This window comes from Hemitrygon akajei, unplaced genomic scaffold (assembly GCF_048418815.1).
Source record: "Hemitrygon akajei unplaced genomic scaffold, sHemAka1.3 Scf000053, whole genome shotgun sequence".
Taxonomy (NCBI): Eukaryota; Metazoa; Chordata; class Chondrichthyes; order Myliobatiformes; family Dasyatidae; genus Hemitrygon; species Hemitrygon akajei.
Window position 1 is genome coordinate 5248057 of NW_027331939.1, and position 19226 is coordinate 5267282.

Consider the following 19226-nt stretch of genomic DNA (forward strand, 5'->3'; position numbering starts at 1 on the left):
CTCAGGCTGGCAACTCTTTGGTTTCTGACTCTGCACCATCGAAGATTCACTCGCTAGTCTGCTGTCAGACTTTAGAGGTGCATTGTGTTACGAGACCGCAGATTCGTTTACTATGAGTGTCGCTTTAAGTGGCTGAGTGAGGCGGGGCTGTGACGTCAGACACAAGCTGCGGCAGCCTGAGGGAGCGGGAGCGGGAGAGGGAGAGGGAGACAAGCTGTTGGAACTTCAGCGTGTGACTGCTCTAGGCTGCAACTCTTCCATGCCCAAAAGGTTGGGTTGATCTGATCAACGGATGTGTGACTGTCACTTCGTATCATCCATATGTGTGGATTTGCTGGAGTACCCTGTGGTATCACTTTTGTTGGCCCTTACCTGGAATCGGGGTGTTCTGTGGTAACCACTTGAAGACGATATTCCTGTCACCGTCACCTGGTGATATTTCCAAGTGGATTTCGGAACTAATCGACGGATAAGATCTTCGGCGACTGTTATTTCGTTTACCCAGCGTGGAATGTATGTGGAATTCTTCGTAATTGCCTTCTCTCTACATGTTCGTGTGGATTTACAAATCTCTCCTCTCTCTCACTTATTCCGTGGATTACTGAACTTTTCCACTTTACCATCTGAAGACTTTAAGCATTGTTTCCCAAGCTTGATAGTTTGGGAGCTATATATACGCATAACACTGTTAACTTCTGTTTATTTCCTTTAATCTTTTATATTTGGAGTAGATACTGTTACGTACCCCGTGACGGGTCAAAGAACCAGCAGAAATAGAAAACACCGTGGAGTCTGGTATTGCTATAAACTAATGCTATTTATTAGTAACTACGCGATACAGCAATATAAATGCAGATATATCAAACAGGTTAGCAATGATGTGTGTGTGTGTGTGTGTGTGTGTGTGTGTGTGTGTGTGTGTGTGTGTGTGTGTGTGTGTGTGTGTGTGTGTGTGTGTGTGTGTGTGTGTGTGTGTGTGTGTGTGTGGAAATAGGAAAGCCAAGCTTCTTCACGCCTCGGGGTGAATGGATACCGTCTTATGGTGATGAGTGAAGTTCGGTTCAGTTCGTGGGATTGAGTCGAGTAGTGATGGAGAAAGAGAGAGAGGGAGAGGTTTGAGTCTTCAGGTAAGCTGACGCCGTCGATAGTCCCGTCGTCCTCCGAAATCCTTTGGAAGTCACCGACTGTGACACTACAAACAGGACCGTTCTTCTGTGGTGGAGTTATTAACCCAGGCGAGGGATGGACACACGAATAACTCCCCACCGGTCACAGCCTTTTCACACTGCGAGAGCCACTGATCGATGCTCCTGATCGATCTTCCAAAGCCCACCTTTTTCTGTGGACACAACAAAGCTCATTCAGTGTCCAAAACCATGTGTCTGGAGGTCTATCAGCGGACCTCCTACTTATCTCACCGTGCTGAGCCCCAGCTGTCCATCAAACAGTTCCTCCCTTCTCTGTCTGTAAGAACACAGAAGCTGACAGTGTCCTTGTAAAAGTGTAAACAAGCTTGCAGAGAAACCATAACACCATCTCCGAGCAGTCTCTCTCTCTCTCTCTCTCTCTCTCTCTCTCTCTCTCTCTCTCTCTCTCTCTCTCTCTCTCTCTCTCTCTCTCTCTCTCTCTGTCTCTGTCTCTCTGTCTCTCTCTCTCTCTCTCTCTCTCTCTCTCTCTCTCTCTCTCTCTCTCTCCCCCCCCCCCTCTCTCTCTCTCCCTCTCTCCAACAAGGTGTTCGGTGTTGAACAACAACTCCCTCTCTCTTTTCAAAAACACAGTTCATAGGGGTAATTCAGGACCCCACCACAATACTAATGAAGATAGTGATTTTAACATCGAAACCAGATTCCATTAGTGATCTATTGCTGCTGGTACGTAACAATTGCAACAACCCAGCTGTATAAGATTATGAGAGGCATTGGTCGTGTGGATTGCCAGAGGTTTTTTCCCAGGGCTGAAACGGCTAACACGAGGGGAATAGGTTTAAGCTGCTTGGAAGTAGGTACAGAGGAGATGTCAGAGCTAAGTTTTTTAAGCAAAGACTGGTGTGTGTGTGTGTGTGCAATGCACTGCCAGCGACGGTGGTAGAGGCGGATACAATAGGGTCTTTTAAGAGACTCTTAGATAGGTACATGGAGCTTAGGAAAATAGGTGGCTATGCGGTAGGGTAATTCTAAGCAGACCTAGAGTAAGTTATATGGTCGGTACAACATTCTGGGCCAAAGCATCGGTAATATGTTGTAGATTTCTGTGATTCTATGAAATTCAAGGGAAATCTCCTATCCGACGGAGTGGTGACTAGTTGCAACCTGTCATCTCAGGGAGGGTGAGAGGGGAACGGCAGGGATAGATTTTCATAAACTGATACGGAACATAAACATGGGCAGGGACCAGATGGGCCGAGTGGCCTCTCAAGTGAGACACGGGATTTGATACAAACTGATTTATCTTCCACAGATCCACAATATTAAACACCAGTCTAGTTTAAGACTAACATCAGCAGAACAGACTCCTCCAATGCTCAGTGACCAGGGTTCAGTCCTGGGTGCGATGAGCAGCCGCAAGAACTGCAGAATCTGACAGTAACAGTCCCTCATGAACCTGCAGCTGCCTTCAGTCACCGTGATGGTGAAACATTTAACACGGAGCTGATTTGAACTTCCTCCCTGATGTGAAGTTGCTGGTGTTGCAGCAGCTGGGATGATTGAGTAAAACTCTTTGCTCACTCCGGACAGAAATGTGGCCTCTATTTATTGTGAACTCACCGGAGCATCACAAGGTGGGTTAACTGAATGAGTCTCTTCGCACACACGGAGCAGATGAACGGCCGCTTCCCAGTGCGAAGCTGTTGGTGTATCTGCGATGGCCGACTGAATCCCTTCCAAAATGAGAGCCAGTGAATGACATCTCACTGCTATGACGTCATGGCGATGTATCCAATCAGATCACGGACATGGGCACGTGTTCCGGCTCTCCTTGGAGCGAGTGGGGCGCTGTCTTCTCCAACATCTCCGCCTCCACATTCAAGGATCGGCGGCATTCAAGCGCTGGTGAACTGACAGATACAGCGGAACTAACGAGCAATCACAAAGCAACTAATGTGTTTGTGATTGCCATACTCAAATCTTTTGACTTTTCTAAACTGTTAAAAGTTTACAAACCACGTCAGTGGGTGAAGGACAACATTTCAGTTCAGATAATTTTATTCGTCATGGTGCCTTCTGAGAAAAACACTGTCACAACTCAAAACAATTTGGGGGGACAAGACTTCATCTTCTAACTGGCCACAGTTCCGGCATCAGGCACAATATCAAACTCTCTGCTTCCCTCTCTGTATCAAAATGGATCATTCCTCCCCTTCATCAGTCTGTGACTTGGCTCAGTTTGTCTGTCTCCTTCGCATTCTGAGCATGCGCCACACACCTACTGAGATCACATTTTATTTACACGGCTGTGACTAGAGACGTTCTGATTATTATGTCCCTCCAGGCATTTGACGGTGGTAAACTCAGAGTCAACAATGGTATTGAACATCGGGAGTAGGTGATTAGGCTTTTTCGTTGGAGCTCGATAAACTGACGGTAGTTTGTGTCTGGATGAGTAGGTCGTTTTCAGACTGGAAGGAGGTGGCGTTTGGAGTAACGCAGAAATCAGTCCCTGACCACAGTTGTTCACAGTTTAATATCCTGGCGGAGGCAGCGAGATGTGAGATGTCCCAGTCTGCTGGTGACGCAGAAAGAGTTGAGTTGGGGGAGAGGAGGCTATTCACATGCAATTTCGTAGCTTTGCAATCAGTACATAGTGCACTGTGGGGCTGCAGTGACGGGTTCCAATCTGCTAATTAGATTTGCTGACGACACTACATTGATCCGCCGGATCCCAAATAATAACGAGGCAGCCTACAGAGAAGAAGTCATCACCCCGACACAGTGGGGTCAAGAAAACAACCTCTCCCTCATTGTGACAAAAAGAAAGGAGCTGGTTGTGGATTACAGGAGGAATGGAGACAGGGAGCACATTCAACATTTCCAAGTCTGTTATTGACACAAAATGCACATTTTAATAGTGATCATGACACAATGTATTTTATATATCGTTAATGACATAAAACATATTTATAGATTGTTACTGACAGAGAATCATATAATTTGTGTTCCGTGTGTTATCTGAATGTACTTGCCTGTAGTCAGTGTTTCTCTGTCCCTGTACCTTCCCGTACTTGTGCACTTGGCAATAAATTCAACAGGACCTGAGAAATCTCAGTGAGATTTGATTAGTGATGATCATCTTGGCAGCTCGGTAGGTCGAATGTATGAGACAGTACACCGTTAAATGCAAAACCCTGAACAGTGTTGATGATCAGAGGGATCTTAGACTCCAGGTTCATCGCTTCCTGAGAGAGACTGCACAGATTGATCGGGTGGTTAAGAAGACAAATGACATGGTTGTCTTTATTAGTTGAAGCACTGAGTTCAAAAGTTGGGAAGTTTTGTTGCAGCTGTTACGAGCCTGCGGTCGTTCTGTGACTGTTTCTTTAAGAGCGCCGGCGTGAGGAGGCGGGACTATGACGTCAGTCACAGGCTGACAGCGCTGACTGTGGACAGAACCATAAGAGAGAGAGAGCGATCTGCAGACAGGCAGTCTGCCAGTCTAAAGAGAGAGAGAGAGACTGGAAACGCTGATCGCTTCAGGTAGTTGCAGCTGAGGCTTGGAACTCTCCTATGCCCACAAGAGTGGGTTGATCATCGGTACACGGAACCACAACGAATGTGTGTGGCTGACACTTCGTATAATCCATAGGAGTGTTTGTGGAATATCTTGTGTTAATCCTTGCCTGGGTATGTTATGTGGTAACCCCTGGAAGAAGGTTTTCCTGTGACAGGTCACTTTCGCTGATAGCTCGTATGTGGACGGATTCACCGAATAAGAACTTCGTCGACGGTTATTTTGATGTAACAGCCTTTTCTCTACGTTTCACCCTAGATTACAAATATCTCTCTCCCATCATTTATTCCGTGGATTACTGAACTTTCCTACTTTACCATCTCAAGACTCTAAGCTTTGTTTCCTCAGGCTCGATAGTGTGGGAATTATATTTACACTGTTAACTTTCCTTTATTTCATTAAGTTACTATATTATAAGTAGATACTAATAAAGAGAGTGGTTTTAACATCAAAACCAGACTCCAATGTGAACTCTATTACTGCTGTTTCGTTTCTAAAACGTTACAGTTCGTAACACAGTTTTATAAAACTAGTTAGACCACATCTGGAGTGTTTCATACAGTTCTGGTCGCCCCCATTCTCGGAAGGATGTCGGGGCTTTGGAGAGGGCGCAGAAGAGGTTTACCAGGGCACTGCCTGGATTAGAGGGCATGAGCTATAACGAGAGGCTGAACAAACTTGTGTTGTTTTCTCCAGAGCGGCGCAGGCTGGGGTGAGACTGGATGGACGTTTATAAGATTACAAGAGGAATAGATAGAGTGGACAGACGATATATTTTCTTTGGGGGTTGAAATGTGTAATTGCAGAGCAGTTGTGAGCGGCGTTTGCTTCTTTCCACAGAGTCGTGGGCAGCTGGAGTCACTGCCTGGGGTGAGAGATCCTCCACCCGTCACGTGATCTCGCTTCCTGTTCACGTTGTTCCGCAGATCCGCAGCTCGACGTGTAAGAGTGGGCTCCCTCACCTCTGTCTCTCTCACCTTCAGCACAGATACCCCACAGGGGTGTCTCCTTGACCCCTCGTTTACTCCCTGTATTCCCATGACTTTTGTCGCCACCCGCAGCTCCAATCTGCTAATTAAATTTGCTGATGACACTACACTGACTGTCCTAATTTCAAATAATAACGAGGCAGCCTACAGAGAAGAAGTCATCACCCCGACACAGTGGTGTCAAGAAAACAACCTCTCCCTCATTGTGACAAAAACAAAGGAGCTGGTTGTGGATTACAGGAGGAATGGAGACAGGGACCAAATTCAACATTTCCCAGTCTGTTATTGACACAAAATGCTCATTTTAATATTGATCATGACACAATGTATTTTATATATTGTTAAGGATATAAAACATTTTTATAGATTGTCACTGACAGAGAATTGTATAACTTGTGTTCCGTGTGTTATCTGAATGTACTTGCCTGTGATGCTGCCACAAGTCAGTGTTTCTCTGTTCCTGTACCTTCCCGTACTTGTGCACTTGGCAATAAATTCAACGGGACGTGAGAAATCTCAGTGAATTTGATTAGTGATGATCATCTTGGCAGTTCGGCCCACCTGGACAAAAACGACACGTACGTTCGGATGCTGTTCATAGCATTCAGTTCAGCATTCAACACAATCATCCCTCAGAAACTGACTGGAAAGCTGAATTTACTGGGCCTGAACACCTCCCTCTGCAACTGGATCTTAGACTTCCTGACTGGGAGACCTGTGTCAGTCCGGATCGGGATCAGCATCTCCAACACCATCACACTGAGCACGGGGTCTCCCCAGGGCTGCGTGCTCAGTCCACTGCTGTTCACTCTGCTGACCCACGACTGTGCTGCAACTCACAGCTCGAACCATATATCAAGTTCGCCGATGACAAGACCGTGGTGGGTCTCATTAGCAAGAACGATGAGTCAGCTTACAAAGCGGAGGTGCAGCGGCTAACGGACTGGTGCAGAGCCAACAACCTGTCTCTTAATGTGAACAAAACAAAACAGATGGTTGTTGACTTCAGGAGGACACGGAGCGACCACTCCCCGCTGAACATCGATGGCTCGTCGGTAGAGATCGTTAAGAGCACAAAATTTCTTGGTGTTCACGTGGCGGAGAATCTCACCTGGTCCCTCAACACCAGCTCCGTAGCAAAGGAAGCCCAGCAGTGTCTCTACTTTCTGCAAAGGCTGAGGAATGTCCATCTCCAACCCCCCATCCACATCACATTCTACAGGGGTTGTATTGAGAGCAACCGGAGCAGCTGCATCACTGCCTGGTTCGGAAATTGCACCGTCTCGGATCGCAAGACCCTGCAGCGGATAGTGAGGTCAGCTGAGAAGATCATTGGGGCCTCTCTTCCCGCCATCACGGACATTTACACTACACGCGGCATCCGCAAAGCAAACAGCATTATGAAGGACCCCATGCATCCCTCATACAATCTCTTCTCCCTCCTGCCGTCTGAGCACAGGCACTGAAGCATTCGGGCTCTCGCGGCCAGACTATGAAACGGTTTCTTCCCGCAAGCTATCGGACTCCTCAATACCCAGAGCCTGGACTGACACCTTACTGCCCTATTGTCCTGTTGATTATTTATTGTACTGTCTGCACTGTTTTGTGCACTTTATGCAGTCCTGGGTAGGTCTGTGGTCTGGTGTAGTTTTTTTTTCTGTGTTATTGTTTATGTGGTTCAGTCCAGTTTTTGTACTGTGTCATGTAACACCATGGTCCTGAAAAAAAAACACGTTGTCTCATTTTTACTAAGTACTGAACCAGCAGTTATGGTCGAAATGAGAATAAAAGTGACAACTTGAATCGGCAGCATCTGCGGGTTTGTTTCCGAGGCCCCGCCCACGCTCTGATGACGCAATAAGCACACTGCGCATGCTCACATTCCCGGGCTGGGCAGTGATTTTTTTCTTTGTGTTGAAGCGAGTCCGGAGCGGCGGATCTACGGGATCCGGATCGGGAGAGGGTCCTCGCCCCCTCGGGCGGGGAGCCGGGGGGTCGGATCATTCTCTGCGGAGCGGGGCCGACAAGATCCATGCGGTGAGTATTGAGTCCGGTCCCGACCGATGCTGGGCAGTGAGTCCCGTTAACTTCCCCGAACTCGCGTTCTCACCCCGCTTCCTGGACAAAACCTGCCGGGGTCGGTCCGGGTTGTGAGACCTTCACTCCGAACCTGGGGATATTTTCCATGCTGTGTTGATAAAAGTTGTTTCGGGGAGAAGGGTCAATGCCAAAGTTCCTGTTGCTCTATCTTTGTCATTTTACTACATAGTAGTATGTACTATTAATTCAGTGTCTGTGCATTGCTGGAGGGCCATCAGTGATCGTCCTTGATCCCTTCTCCCACCCGTTTCATCTGCTTAATCTCTGCCCATCTTGTTCAATCTCTGTCCAGCCTGCATCCCACCACCTCGATGATAAATATCGACAATCTCTCTTCTACCGTTGCCTTCATTGTGAAGTATTTTGCCTCACGAAGTTATTTCTGAAATCAGTGTTTGTTACCTGATCTACCAGAGGATTTATTTAATGCAGAATGAGGAAGGATAAAGACAGTCACTACAATTTTAGTTTCAAAGTTACCAAATGGCCGCTGTGTTAATCTTTGTCAGACGGAGACTCTCAGCGTTTAAAGTTGAGTCTGTTATTTCCTGTTTTGGTAATTTTTGGAGAGGCAATTTTCCTGTTGCCAGGGACAGCCAGGATCTGCAGGGAGTGGTGCACATTTTTATCGTTCTCTGGTCATTTCCGCTCATTGAGAGTTAGTGCCCTCGGGAGCAGATGGAACAGCTTGATAGTGGGGTGGGGAGGATGTTGTGAGCATTCAGTGTGTCGACTGTATTAACCCTGTGTTGGAATGAAGAGAAAACTAATGAATGTAGGACTTACATTTGCGACTTTGTTCAGGCCGTCACAAACATCTTGCAATCACTTTATAGTTGTGCATCATTTAAAGTAAAAAGAGAATATACTGGAAAAAACGTTCAGCAGATCGGGCAGCATCAGTTCTGATAATGCGTCTTCCACAGTTTCTCTTTCCACAGATCCAATCTGATGTACCGAGTTTCCAGCATTTAATTTCAATTTGAAATGAAAAGCCTGTTATTCCTGTTAGCCCACAGGAAATGCGACGGCCAATTGTGCTGGGCAAAATCTCATTTAACAATAAGATAATGATAAAATGTGTTCGGTTTAGCTGCTGGAGACAATGTGAAACGTATCCCTGCCTGTTGGTGACCCGCGCCCGGTTTTCCAGCCCAATATCTGGCCCAGTCGGAGGATTATCAGGTTCCCATTCTGCCATAGGTTGATGCAGGAGTGTTAGTTTTTGAACTCTGAATGGCCGACACACTGCAGCATGTTACCGGCAGCAAGAGAGTCTTGGGAAATTGGTGCTTGGACTGTAATCCTGGGATGCAGTCTCCGGGAATATGGAACTGTCAGTATTTGGGATTTGACCAGGACAGTACTGCTGTAGATGGGGCTGAATGTTCCTCCCCCCACAATGAATCAGAAGTCTCGGGTTGCTGGACATTGGTTGTGGGTAAATCCCTGATGTGGGGACGATGTGCGAGCATTCTGGGGTCGGTAAATGTCACGTTCAGCTGTGCGACCCTATCACAGATTGTGACCCTGGTGAAATGGATCTGGAGATCAAGCTGCTCGGGCTCATGAGGTGTTGAGGGAGTGTTTATGGTCTGTGGTCAGATGCTTGTTTCTGGGGTTCATTTGGAGGCAATGAGTGTTAATCTGAGGAGAGAATGAATTCCTATACCATCCCTCACATGGAGAGGAGGTAATTAAAAAGTAGAATTGGACCCAGGTGTTCAGTGTTCAAAGCGTATTTGGAAATTTCCCCTCACTGTCATCTGTCTGTTAGTCAATGGTCTTGGGCCTGTGTTCAATGGAGTTCTGAGGGACAGTGGGGGTGGGGGTTGTGCTTGTTTAAGGAAACCAGCCGAATGCTGAAAAGCCTTGAGACAGTGGACATGGAGAGGATATTTCCATTAGACGCAGAGCCTGGGATCTGAGAACACAATCCCAGAATAAAGAAGCTTCCCTTTAAAATTGAGATGAGGAGAATATCAAGTAAAGGGTGACTGATCTGTAGAATTTGTTGCCACAGAGGGTGGATGAAGCTGTTATTGGGGTATATTTATGGCAGAGGTTAATATATTTGTGTTTGTTCCTAGTAGTTTCAGGGTTACAGGAGGAAGGCAGAAATATGGTGTTGGAATGAAATCAGCCATGGTTGAATGGTGGGGCAGACCAGATGGATCAAATCACATAATCCTGTTCCTGAATGAATGATGGCTCCTCCTTATCGTATTTCATTTTGTGACGTGTGAGGAACAATTACAGATTTGTTCACTCAGATCATTATATTTGTCTTAATGTTTAAATTTCAGTGAGTTTTATTTTTAGGAACATTGAGCAGTAATGTTTTGTTCTCCTTTGTGTTGTTAACGTGCTTCATTGTTTTTTATTTTAAAGTTAGAACTGCGGTGAGAGATTTATTGGAAGAAAAGCCGACAACTGGAAGCAAACCACAACTGAGGATGAGGGAAGATCAACAAGTGAACCAGCCCGAGGACTGAGAGCATCAGCTGGACAGAACCCTTCAGACTCAGGGTTTCGATAGATTCACTCAGGAGAAAGTTTGGTGAGTCTCATTTACTCAAACACTGGTCCTTTAGACATTACATACCCGCACAAAGAAAGGTAGGAAATAGTTGGGGGGAGACTGAATGTGCCCAGAAGTAACAGTTATGTCTCTGTCAGACCAGTTACAATCACTCCAGGTCTGGTGATGTGCTGTCAGTATCCCAGCTCTTTAAAGTCACTCACATTCCCTCTGTGTGTTCATTTCAAGGTCTTGCATCTTGTGAAGTAGCTTTCGGTCACTTCCGAGTGGGGAGATGGAAACAAAGTGAAGAGTTTATACTTAATATCTTTCAAAAAAAGTAATTCTTTAAACTTAACTGCTGCAAACTTGCTTGGCCTTTTCTCCTTGGAGTGATGGAGAATGAGAGGTGACCTGATAGAAGTGTATAAAATGATGAGAGGCTTTGATCATGTGGATAGCCAGAGGCTTTCTTCCCAGGGCTGAAATGACTGACATGAGGGGGTATAGTTTTAAGGTGCTTGGCGGAAGGTAGAGGGGGGATGTCAGGGGAATTTTTCCAGTCAGAGTGGTGGGTCTGTTATGCATTGCTGGCAACGGTGGTGGAGCCGGATACAATAGGGTATTTTAAGAGACTCTTAGATAGGTACATGGAGCTCAGAAAAATAGTATTATGCAGTTGGGTAATTCTAGACAGTTTCTAGAGCAGGTTACAAGGTTGGCAGAACATTGTGGGCCGAAGGGCCTGTAAGTACCGTAGACTTCTATGTTCCATGTTCAAACTTCCGACCCACACCCTGTATATTCCCAACCAAATGATTGATATAAATGACAAGTAACAATAGGTGTAACCATGGGGAACATCACGAAGCACTGGCGAGTCCAATAAACAGCCCCTCCCCATCACCCTCTGCGTCCTGCCATTTAGCTGTTCCCAGACACTGGGGCTCTGTCACAAACACAACGTTCAGGAAGATTAGTCAGTAATTAACATGCAAAGGGAACTGTTGCTTCCTGAAAGGTCTGATCCTGTCTGATTTAATGGACCAACTCATCCCTTCTTTATGACTCAATTTGTCCTGGGACCCATCCTCCCATGTTATGCTGTGTCTGATAACCCACATCCCCTACCTCCCTCCATCCCACTAATGGCCCCATACCCTTTCCACCATTTACCCCACACCCACACACGTAAACTGATCCACATCACCCACATCCTCCTTTCCAGCTTGGGGAACCACAACTAATTGACCCCACAGTCTCGGCTTGGGAAAGAAACTAAATACAGATCTGCAAGAGCAGGCAGCTGGACTCTCCAGCTGTCTGGCTCGGACCCGCCCACTTCCATGGCAACTAACCATATAACATATAATATAATATAATATATAACATATGACATATAACCATATAACAATTACAGCACCAAAACAGGCCATCTCGGCCCTTCTAGTCTGTGCCAAATGCTTACTCTTACCTAGTCCCACTGGCCTGCACCCAGCCCATAACCCTCCATTCCTTTCCTGTCCATATACCTATCCAATTTTACTTTAAATGACAATACCGAACCTGCCTCTACCACTTCTACTGGAAGCTCATTCCACACATCTACCACTCTCTGAATAAAGAAATTCTCCCTCATGTTACCCTTAAACTTCTGCCCCCTAACTCTCAACTCATGTCATCTTGTTTGAATCTCCCCTACTTTCAACGGAAAAAAGCCTATCCACGTCAACTCGATCTATCCCCCTCATAATTTTAAATACCTCTATCAAGTCCCCTCAACCTTCTATGCTCCAAATAGTAAAGACCTAACTTATTCAACCTTTCCCTGTAACTTAGGTGCTGAAACCCAGGTAACATTCTAGTAAATCTTTGCTGTACTCTCTCTATTTTGTTGAAATCTTTCCTATAATTCGCTGACCAGAACTGTACACAATACTCCAAATTTGGCCTTACCAATGCCTTGTACAATTTTAACATTACATCCCAACTCCTATACTCAATGCTCTGATTTATAAAGGCCAACATACCAAAAGCTTTCTGCACCACCCTATCCACATGAGATTCCACCTTCAGGGAACTATGCACCATTATTCCTAGATCACTCTGTTCTACTGCATTCTTCAATGCCCTACCATTTACCATGTATGTCCTATTTGGATTATTCCTACCAAAATGTGGTACCTCACGCTTAACAGCATTAAACTCCATCTGCCATCATTCAGCCCACTCCTCTGACTGGCCTAAATCTCTCTGCAAGCTTTGAAAACCTACTTCATTATCCACAACGCCACCTACCTTAGTATCATCTGCATACTTACAAATCCAATATAGCACCCCATCATCCAGATCATTAATGTATATGACAAACAACATTTTACCCAATACAGATCCCTGAGCCACACCACTAGTCACCGGCCTCCAACCTGACAAACAGTTATCCACCACTACTCTCATGCATCTCCCATCCAGCCACTGTTGAATCCATTTTACTACTTCAATATTAATACCTAACGATTGAACCTTCCTAACTAACCTTCCGTGCGGAAACTTGTCAAAGGCCTTACGGAAGTTCATATAGACAACATCCACTGGTTTACCATGGTCAACTTTCCTCGTAACCTCTTCAAAAAATTCCATAAGGTTTGTCAAACATGACTTTCCACGCACAAATCCATACTGACTTTTCCTAATCAGACCCTGTCTATCCAGAGAATTATATATACCATCTCTAAGAATACTTTCCATTAATTTACCCACCACTGACGTCAAACTGACAGGCCTATAATTGCTAGGTTTTCTCTTAGAACCCTTCTTAAACAATGGAACCACATGGACAATATTCCAATCCTCCGGCACCATCCCCGTTTCTAATGACATTTGAAATATTTCTGTCAGAGCCCCTGCTATTTCTACACTAACTTTCCTCAATGTCCTAGGGAATATCCTGTCAGGACCCAGAAATTTATTCACTTCTATATTCTTTAAAAGCGCCAGTAATTCCTCCTCTTTAATGGTCATAGTTTCCATAACTTCCCTACTTGTTTCCCTTACCTTACACAATTCAATATCCTTCTCCTTAGTGAATACCGAAGAAAATAAATTGTTCAAAATCTACCCCATCTCTTTCGGCTCCACACGTAGCTGTCCACACTGATTCTCTAAGGGACCAATTTTATCCCTCACTATCCTTTTGCTAGTAATATAACTGTAGAAACCCTTCGGATTTATTTTCACTTTATTGCCAAAACAACCTCGCATCTTCTTTTAGCTTTTCTAATTTCTTTCTTAAAATTCTTTTTACATTCTTTATTTTCCTCGAGCACCTCATTTACTCCATGCTGCCTATATTTATTGTAGATCTCCCTCTTTTTCCGAACCAAGTTTCCAATATCCCTTGAAAACCACGGTGCTCTCAAACTTTTAACCATTCCTTTCAACCTAGCAGGAACATAAAGGTTCTCTACCCTCAAATTTTCACCTTTTAATGACTTCCATTTCTCTATTACATCCTTCCCATAACACAAATTGTCCCAATCCAATCCTTCTAAATCCTTTTGCATCTCCTCAAAGTTAGCCTTTCTTCAATCACAAATCTCAACCCTGGGTCCAGTCCTATTCTTCTCTATAATTATATTGAAACTAATGGTTTTGTGATCAGTGGATCCGAAGTGCTCCCCAACACATACTAACACTCGATTTACACAAACCCGTGATCAGCCTCCTTCCTCACCCCCGCCTGAACAGGAATACTACCGCCATCAGCTGGAATTGGCACTGTGCTGCGATTTGCAGGAGGTCCCCGTGGAACCTCCGGAGGTCAGAGGGACAGAACAGAGGGTTTGGCTGACCCGTCATTTCACTGTGACATCCCAGAACTCCCCAACAAATCCATCGAACTATATCTGGGGGAACTTCACTGACCAACAAATATAGTGCATCTCAGCGATCAGCTGTTTGAATGATACACTGACTTAGAGGAAGGGGTATCTGTGGTCCACATTGTCAGAGTTTTTAGTTTACCAGGAGACGAAGACTGCAGGGATGAGAGGCCTTCTGTTAACTGATACGAATCTGTGTTTACACTGCTAGCAATTCCAGTTTACATCAGTAAAACCATTCTTTATGAAATTATAAACCACAGGATACTGCATTGACTGACCCACCCCACACCAGATCACCCTGGAAAGTTTTTCCCAGAAGCATTTGGGGTTTTGTGACCCAGTTCGAGAAAAGGGCCACGACGCCCACTCCATCAACAACATGGCAAAGCCGGACACATAGCAGGAGACTTAATCTCATACAATACAAGATTCAGTGATGAAGCCTGTTAAATTTCTTTCATTGTCCCCCTGAAATCATTAAAAACGTCCATTGAACAGCTTTTGAAAACAAGTTCTCACCCACACGTGACATCACTGTGCACCCCCCCCCACATGCCTGATGACACGTGTGTGTTCCCCACACTGGGATCTGATGTCACTCTGTACCCCCACATGCCTGATGACACGTGTGGATTCCCCACACCTGGAGCTGATGTCTCTTTGCACCCCCACATGCCTGATGACACGTGATGGTTTCCCACACCAGGATCTGACATTACGTGTGCTATTCCTTATGTCACATTGGTGCTGAGACGGTTGAACTTTACCGGCTGAGGTAAAAATTACCTGACCCACCCACACACCCCACCCCACAGTCAACAGAGGAGTTACACTCTTCCCATTAGTGTGGTGATGTCAATCACTGGTTGCATCCAATAGCAGAGGCAGACCAGCTGAGAAGGCGTTATCCCCACTGAATTCATCTCTTGCTCCCGCTTTGAATTTCCCGTCACAGCGGAACAAATCCGAAAGTAGATGTCCAGCTTTTTGAATTTTTACACAGAGTGGTGGGTTGCTGGAATGTGCTGCCTGGTGTGATGGTAGCGGCAGATACATTGGGGACTTTTAAGAGATGTTTAGATAGACACGTGAACGTGAGGGAAAATTGTGTAAGCATTAGGGATTAATTTAGTTGGCAATTTGATTAATTGAATAGTTTGAGCACAACATTTTAGGCCACAGGGCCTGTTCCTGTGTTGTACTGTTCTATGTTCTGTGTCTCTTGTCAAAAGGTTTCAGGGTTATGGAGGCAAAACAAGTGAGTGGGAACAACAGGTCAGCTGGAGCCCAATGTGGGAAATGTGAGATCACCCACTTCTGTAGGACAAATTGAAATCCTGAGTGTGATTCAATGGAGATGGACTGAAGTGCAGAGGGTAGTGAGGGAGGTCCAAGGTACATTGTATTTATTGCAAGAGTTATTGGTATAAGAATGAAAATCACTTTAACAATTATTTGGGTTTTGTGGAGATTGTACCTGGAATATGGTGTAAAATCCCGCTCCCCATACTAACACGGGTTATACAGACCAAAGAACAAACTGCCGAAGGAACTCAGTGGGTCAGGCAGCATCTGTGTTTGAGAAGGGACTATCAATATTTCGGGCCGAGACCCTCCCTCTGGACTGAGAGTAGATGGGAAATAGTCAGAGAAAAGAGGTGAGGGGTGGGGATGGGGCAAGAGCTGGAGAGTGAGAGGTGGATCCAGTAAAGGGAAGGTGGGAAGGTGGAAATAGTGACGGGGCTGGGAGGTGAGTGGTTGGGGCCACACGGGGCTACAGAAGATGGAAATTAATTCCATGGAGGATTAACAAAGAGGTAAGAGAGTATTTGTTATAGAGAATGCAATGAAGATTCATCAGATTGATCCCTAGAGTGGTAGGGTCATCATATGAAGAAAGATTAAATGTGATAACCCTTTCATTTAGAGAATCGAGGACTGAGGGGTGAACACATTGAAATGCATAACATCATTACCGGTTGAACCAGGGATGCCAGTCTCTGAAAAAGGGGGTGGACTGTCCGGGACTGAGATGAGGGGAAATGTCTCCACTCCAGGGTTAGTTAATGTTTGTAAATCCCCACCACAGAGGCGGTGAAGACTCAATGATCACCCTCACTGTATAAAGAGGCTGGGAGATGGGTGGAGACTGAAGGGATCGAGGCAATGAGGATTGGGAAGAAATGTGGCTGAGATGGGACAACTGCTATCATGTCATTGGTTGGAGGGGCTGAATGGCCCCCTCCTGCTGTTTCTCATTTGATGTTTCAGTGTTCCTATCCAGTGAACCCAGAGGATGTGAGTAGAAATTAGTGCTTGTAAACATAGGGTGATTTGAATGAAACCTACACAAGTCCTTTTTGGGTCTAAATCATCTTTTAGACAGTAATGGGAATCAAACCCATATTTCTGTGACCGAAGGGGTACAGGGATGGGATGGGAATGATACAGAGAGAGCAATTAAAAATGTAGCTGGTGTAAATTTGAAATGTCGAAAATGTGGCAGGTGGATCAGGCAGCGTGTGAGGAGCAAGGAACAGAGTCACTGGTTTAAATGAGAGACCCTGCACCATCACACGATCCTGTTTCCCGCTCCCTTTTTACCACAGATAGACAGTATCTGCAGGTTTCTTTCTGAGGACCTGCTCTCGCTCTATGACGCAGGTGAGAGTAAGCGTCGGCACGGACTAGAAGGGCCGAGATGGCCTGTTTACGTGCTGTAATTGTTATATGGTCATGTGATCACATTGTGCATGCTCAGTCCCAAGATGGGCAGTGAAATTTTGTGGATGGATACGACGGATTATATGTGGGGCTGAGATCAGGAGAGTGACCTCGCCTCCTGGGGCGGGCAGTCGGGTGATAGATCATTCTCTGTGAGCGAGACCAATGAGATCCCATAGGTGAGAATTGAGGTAGGTCCCAAGTGTTGTGCAGTGATTCCCGTTATTTCCCTGAATAGCTGGCCTCCCACCGTTTCCCGGATAGAACCTGCTGGGTTGGTCCGGTTTATGGGACCTTCACACCGAATCTCCTGAGATGAGCCGCTGTGGTCCTGGGAGTGGGATGAGGTGGTGAGGCCAGGACTGAACCCATCCATTGAGGTGTATCCCGGAAACTTTATCTCCATCACCTGGCCCAGTAGTGGATCCAAGATTCACCTGGATCGATACCTGGGTTCAATAATTGTTTCCATGTATTTGGGCTCCTAAAATAATTTCTACACTTCACTTCACTTCACTGAGAGAATCTTTCTTCCGTTCAGATCAGGGAGTGAGATCCGTATATGTCACGTCCACTCATTGTGGATGGACATTTTTATTTCCTTGACTCCATTCCACTGTTACAGATTGCCGAAGTGCAGCAAATGTTTCCAAGTACATAACCCTATTAATGCAAGAAGGAAGCCTTTCCATTTTTTAGGGCACTCAAACATTTGTACACTTCAGTGGATTCTTCCCCCAGAATTTCCTGAGGAGATGCTCAGTCTGTCTAATATTTCCACACAATTAAAGTGTGGACTCGTTTATTATTCTCATGTACGGAGGGACAGTGAAAAAACCTGTCATGCAAACATTCCAGCTGCAGAGGGTGCAGAACAGATTGCTGAAGATGCTGACTGGATTAGAAATGAAATGTCGACTGTACTCATTTCCATAGGTGCTGCCTGGCATGCTGAGTTCCTCCAGCTTTATGTGTGTTCTTTTATATCCCGTCTGAGGTTTTGAAAAATGTGTAGGACAGTTACAGATTTCATCACACGGATCATTATATTTGTGTTCAAAATTTAAATTTCAATGAGTTTTGTTTTCAAGAACATTCAACATAAATGTTTTGTTCTTCTTTGGATTGTTAACGTGCTTCATTATCTCTCTGATTAACGTTACATCTGCGCTAAAGGATTTATCGGAAGAAAAGCCCACAACTGGAAACAAAGAACAACTGAAGACGAGGGAACAGCAATAATTGAACGAGCTGAAGACTGAGAGCGCCAACTGAAGAGAACCCTTCTGACTCAGAGTTTCCGTTCATTCAGTCAGGAGAAATTTTGGTGAGTCTCATTTGCTCAAATGCTCGTCCTTTAGACATTTCATATCTGTACAAAGAAAGGTAGGAAATAGTTGGAGTGAGACGGAATGTGCCCAGTAGTACCAGTTATACCTCTGTCAGACCCAGTTGCAATCACTCCAGGTCTTGTAATGTGCTGTCAGTAATCCCTGTTCTTTAAAGCCACTTCCATTCCCTCAGTGTTTGTTCTGTTCAAGCTCTTGTATCTTCTGAAATAAATTTACATCACTTCTGATGTTTCCTTGCTTGGCTGTGTTAGGTCACAATCATCTCAAAATACTTTGACTATTTCCTCCCTTTATGAGACGCCGAAATTGCTTCGTTCTGTAGTGATTGCAGAAATGTAGAATTGCCATGAACTGCGGCGACATGTCATTGATTCCTCTGGCTGTTGCAAGCTGCAATGATATACTCGCCCTCGAGTGTATGGTTGTGCAAGCCTCAACCCAAAACAATCCATTTGATGCCAAATGTCCAGGCACCACATTTCATTCAGTCCCAAAGAACAAAGCCAATCGATAATTTACATTTATATACCCTTTCGTCATCAAATACATTTCTACTAATAAATTGTCAGAACCTATGACCCTGTGATTAAGCAGAAATAGGTTTTGAAATTGAGTTATGTTCTAATTTGACCTGGTACCAAAGGGACGGGTTATACCTGTAATGGAGATGAAGGCCACAGGTATAGTAATACAGGATTAGAAGATGGTATATGTTGTTCTGTAATTCAATAAAAATAATATACTGGGGATCCTGGGGATCATAGAGCAGTGAGTGTTACATTGGTGCTGGGCAAACTCTTGGAACGGAGACTTGGGAACAGGAATTAGAGCATTTGGAGAAACATTATCTTACTACAGGTTGCCACTTCAGCGTTTCGATGGTGAGTGGAGAAAAGTGTAGCGGAGGTGCCAGAGATAATTTTCCACCATC

The 19226-nt window shown here is 45.2% G+C and overlaps 1 protein-coding gene across 1 annotated transcript in view; it reads left to right on the forward strand.

The window, feature by feature from the left end:
• Positions 1-7599: 7599 nt before the first annotated feature.
• Positions 7600-19226, forward strand: part of LOC140721287 (NACHT, LRR and PYD domains-containing protein 3-like) — a 37467-nt gene continuing 25840 nt past the window's right edge. Inside the window, exons 1-3 of the mRNA XM_073036143.1 lie at positions 7600-7751; positions 10206-10374; positions 18120-18270. The gene's annotated coding sequence lies outside the window, so the exon portion shown is untranslated. The remainder of the gene's footprint in view (positions 7752-10205; positions 10375-18119; positions 18271-19226) is intronic.